The sequence below is a fragment of the Nelumbo lutea genome, chromosome 1 (genome assembly GCF_056320005.1).
Source record: "Nelumbo lutea isolate HS-2025 chromosome 1, American lotus-T2T, whole genome shotgun sequence".
Classification (NCBI taxonomy): domain Eukaryota; kingdom Viridiplantae; phylum Streptophyta; class Magnoliopsida; order Proteales; family Nelumbonaceae; genus Nelumbo; species Nelumbo lutea.
This window is the reverse complement of record NC_142684.1, coordinates 17,602,464-17,608,015: the sequence shown is the minus strand read 5'-3', so window position 1 is coordinate 17,608,015 and position 5,552 is coordinate 17,602,464.

The following is a 5,552-nucleotide window of genomic DNA, read 5'->3' as shown; positions in this document are numbered from 1 at the left end:
TTATAAAGTCGAGCTCGGGCTCAAGCTGGGTTTTTTTGTGAAAGCCCGAGCACGGCCCGAGAAAACATTGGGCCCAATGTTTTAGGCCTGAGACCAAGTCCACAGGTCTGATATCTTGTCCAAGCCCGACTTAGATCGGGCCAAGCCGTTGGGCTACCCAGCCCATGAACAGGTCTACTTGTAAGGACAATGAAGAGGTCTACTTGTTTTAGGCCCCCCTACTACAAAGTACAACCCAAGTGGTAGAACTTTATCCCTTAATTAATTTTAGAAATTTTCCTTTAGGCTAAGGAATAGGGAAAGGAAGGGAGAGGTAAGAAAACCCATACAAGGTCTATAAATGTTTCTCTACATTTCCTTGCCTTTCCCTACTTTTTGTACAAACCAAATACAGCCTTAACATTTTAATTGCAGCAATTTCGGCTCCATTTGTTTGTAGTGAAATTTCATTCGTGGTAGTACAAATGTATGGGAGTTCAAATTCTAATTTAGTCTTGATTTTTTATTTTATTTTATTTTACTTCATCTGCATCACAAACAAACAAAATAAGGTGAAAGCCTAAACAAAAAATAAAGCAGAATTCTCACTCTCATATTTTTGCACCAGCATAAATGATTTTACACAAATTCTAACCCCACAACCATATAATTATATTGGTAAAATTCTACAGCCACGTGTCTCAGTGGTAGAAACTTCTATAAATCTACAATTGCTTCTGGTTGTGGGGTTAGCATTACCTCAGAAATTGGTAGAGGTGCTCAACAAAATCCAAAAAAGTTGAATCGAACCGAGAAAATTGAATCGGAAAATCCAGGTAATCGAACCTTTTGATTCAGTTTTGCTTTGATGTTTTGTAAAAACCAGTCATACCAGTTAAGTTTTCAGTTAATCTAAAAGAAAAATCAATGGTTAAACGAATTAAAATATTATATATTATATAATATACAAATAAAATATTAACCAAATCTGTTAAAAACGAACCGATAAATTGATTAACTTATTGGTTTCGGATTTTAGGTCTTTAAAAATCCGGTGGTACCAATTCACTTTAAAAATAAATAAATAAATAACTCATGATTTGATTAACCAAACGGTGATCAAATTGGTATCCATGGAGGAGGATAGATGAGATTTGGCATGGAGAAAGACAATAGCTAGTTAGCTACTATTTGAGAGGAGAGTAACATAGCGTGTCGGGTACAGATAGGACCACCATTGAATAGATCCAACCGGGAATATTCTTCATGTTGAAGATCAAGTTGATCAAAATGATCAGAACAACTTTGCTTCGCAACTTCGTTGCTACACTGTTTAATTTGTGTCTTGGATTGCCTTGGGACAGTCTTTTTTGTGTGGCGCTGAATCAGTATTTAAATGAAACCCAGGAACACCTCATTTGCATCAAGCAATGAGTTGGAGATGTGATTCAGGATTTATTGCCAAAATTAATTTTTCACATTAATTGAATCAATCAATGAATACAAACGTGCTTTTTTCTTTCTAGCTAATTAATACAACAGATGAATATCCATTTGCTTCAGTAAATAACTTGTGGATGGTACATATATATTTCACTGCATCTGCAAGACCAAGAATAAAGGAGAGAGAGACGTGTCGGTTGATAATGAGAGAGATGTAGTTTTTCATTTTTTTTATAGTTTTTTACTTAAAAAACATATCTTTAATTTATAATTTTAGGGTCCGTTTGATTGATAATTAGAATAGAAATCAAAATCTCTTTGAATTGAAATCAAAATGGCTTATTCTAATAATCTGTTTGGTTTCGACAAAAATCAAAATTGGAATTAGAATACATTAAAATAGAGGAATGCCCAACCAAACCCTATTCCTGTAAACCAAACGGACCCTTATTTTCTTAGGGCGTATAGTAAATCCCACAGTATCTTCTTGAAGAGTTACCCTAAAATGTAGAATTTGGGATATCACTAGATAACACTTAAAAAATAAAAAGAGGAATCATATTTGGCTTTCACAAAATCAAAAGAAACTAATAAAAAATGCGAGCAACGATATTGTAAACTAAATCAATTACATAAACTTAGAAGGTTGTAATTTTCTTTTTCTGATTTTAGGCTTAGTTTATGCAAAAGAAAGGAAGTACAAATAATGATTTATTTTTGTTTTGACTTTCATCTTATTGTGATTATTTATAGCACAAATAATTAAAATAAAACTTAGAGCAAAATAAAGTGAAAATTGAAGGCTCAATTTGGAAGGATACAAATATAAATATGTAGAGTGTAAAACCTTGTATTTTGTATTAATTTGCATGTATTTGTGATGTATATATTTGTATTTGTATTCTTTCCAAACTGAGCGGAAGTAAAAATGGACCAGAATTTGTATTTTTCTTATTTAAACTTGCATGGGTTTATACTAATGCAAATTAAATTGCAGTGAAGACAAACGGATTGGTGAAAAAGTTGGAGGTATGGATGTCAACAGGTCATATTCCATACCAGTTTGCCTCAGCCCTAACCCAACCCTCTAATGTTTTTCACCTAAACCTGACCCAACCTAACTTAGAAGCAATCCATTTCCGAACCCATCCTAAATCCTTTTGGCTGCATTTGTTTGAGGTGTAAATTCAAATTTTACACCATGAAAAAAATGAACCGATTTAGTGATCAATGAGAGTTAAAACTGGTTGATTTTTGAAAATTTACACCTACCTTGTTTGGTTGTCAAGGTGTAAATTCTGTGAAAATTTACACGAAGGAGAGAAGCAGAGGAAGAAGAAGAAGAAGAAGAAGAAAAGGAAGAAGAAAAAGAAGAGGAGGGAAGCAAAGGAAGAAGAAGAAGAAGAATAAGGAGGAGGAGAAGAGAGAAAGAAAGACAGATGGGAGGTGGATTCAGATCTGCTGCTGCAATGTTGCAGTGATGACAGAATAGAGGAAGAAAAAAAGGGGGGAAGAAGAAGAATAAGAGAGAAGGAGGAGAGAGAGAGAGAGCAAAAGAGAAAAATGCCGATGCCTCTGCCGCCCTGGTTTCAGATCTGCCGCTGCATTGCAGCGGCGGTGATGGAATAGAGAAAGAAAAAAAGGGGGAAGAAGAAGAAGAAGAGAGAGAGAGAGAGAGAGAGAGAACAAGAGAGAAAAATCGCCTATCGCTGCCACTGCCGCCTTGGGTTCCAATCCACAAAGAGAGAAGGAGAAGAGAGAGAGAGAGAGAGAGAGAGAGAGAGAGAGAGAGAAGAGAGAGATGTTGTAAAACTACACCGATAATTTCGATGTATACTTTACACCGATTATTGTTGTAAAAAAATTTCAAAAATCAGTTTTACACCGATTTATGGTGTAAACCCCAAACAAACATGGCCTTTAGGGTATAAGTTGATGCTGGTTCGACTCAGCATGCAGCCATTCAATTTTATTTCTTATGAAGACATAAAATCCATTAATTTAGGAATTTTGGATTATAGGCCCAAAGGTGTCACTTTCTCCATTAGTGAAAGAAAAAATAAATTAATAAATATGAAAAGAAATTATAAGAATACCTACTTATAGGACTAGCCAACCAAACCCAAACCCAAACCCAACTCAAGTTAAGGAATCAAAACCGAAACCCTAACCCAACCAAATAGGATTGGATCAAGATAGGCTTATTGTCTAACCCGACCCATTGGCATCCCTAGTTGGAGGCTAAGGTAAGAAGTTCATTCATAAGGTTAATTACTAAATGAATCCCCAAGGCTGTGTTTCATTGCAAAAATAAATTGGCACTGATGCAAAACTATGGCAGCACAAATGATTTGAGTATAAACTATGACCTATTTTTGTTTTAACTTTTAGCTTATTTTCTTTGATTGTAGTACGAATGAAATAAAACAAAAACAAAATTAAATGAGAATTTTCCATTTTTTTTATTTGCACTTTCATGCATTTGTACTAGTGCAAATAAAATTGCACTGCAACCAAACACAGCGTTAAGAACTCTCCCTCAACATTCTTTTTCTTATTTTCTATCAATCTAAGACTGCATTTGGCATTCCTTATTTTAAGAACTTATCTCCTTTTTATGGTTAAAATGCCCTTATGAATGTGCCCAAAAAGTAATACAAGGAAAAATACCTTCATACTTTATGGACCATGTTGTAATTTAACCAAATAATATCCATCATATCATAATAGTTGTCACAGTTATGGGTCCTTTTCCCATATTATGACATTTTTAAGATAAAAAAATAATGAAACATATTCATTTTTACTATATATTATTATAAGGTGAAGAAATTATATATATAAATCCATTATTATTTATAATGTTAATATAAGCTTGTATATAATATAAATGTGCCCTATAACCCTAGCCTCTCTTTCTCTCTCTCCATATGTGGGTTAGATAGAATCCTTCCTTTGGTCTTTGTTGATATAATCAACTAAGAGTGAAATGTATGTGAAAATTGAATTATAAATTCATTTTGTAGGTATTTGACATCGGTGCTGAGAATATTATATCGTTTTCTGAAAAAACGGTACTAGACATATATAAAAAAATGATGGTTATTTTTTATTCAGAACCACACATAGACTATTTTCTTAAAAAAAATAATACTGATTTTATTTAATATCAGTGCTGACAATGTTTTCAACACCCACTTTTTTACTGTTTACTTATACATTTAACTTTGCACACATGAATGTAACTTGCCTTCACGCTTCGGCTTTACATCCGAACCACCATGCAAAAAAATTAAATTTATTTATTTTCATCTCTTTGCATTATATTATCACTCTCTCTTCTTTACTTTTCTCCACACATGCCACTCAATTAATAATGTGTTTATTCCACGTGTATCCTTGTCTATCTCAACTTTCTATTACACGCTATATACAACAGAACCATTTAAGCCCAACGCTGGTCCCGGGCTCTCCGGGTCTTGGGTCTTGGCCTTGGGAGGGGTGGACTGTTTACAAACCCATTTTGGCACTTTTCTTGCATGGAAGTGGCCAGGAGTTGGATCCACATTCACACTCCTGCCAGCCCGAGGAGATTTCCCATCCCACCATACAATAACTGAATGGCCCCTCCTTAAACCAGTTCATCCAGGTTGACCCACGGCTGAACCAGTGCCATCCAACCCGAGGTCACAACCATTCCCGCCCTTTACTTGTCCAGGCTGGCTTCGATAAGTACGCTTGATATTTGCCAACACTAGCAGGATTAAAAGCGGAGCAGCCAGGTAGTAATTTCTGCAAAAGATAAAGTGGGGTCTGGCCTGCTGGGGTCCCACTCAAAAGAGCTGTTCCGTAGTGGACCCTACTTGCATACTTGGTAATCCAAAGTCCAAAAAAACCCAAACTAGTAATCTTGTCCAATAATGTGATGTCACCCCAACCTCTAAGGCTCAGTTTGGAAAGAGTATAAATATAAATCTGTAAAATGTAAAATCTTATATTTTATATGTATTTATACTGTATATATTTGCATATGTATTTATTGAATCTAAGACTCAATTTAGAAAGAGTATAAATATAAATATATAATATAAAGTCTTGTATTTTATATGTATTCATACTGTAGAGATTTG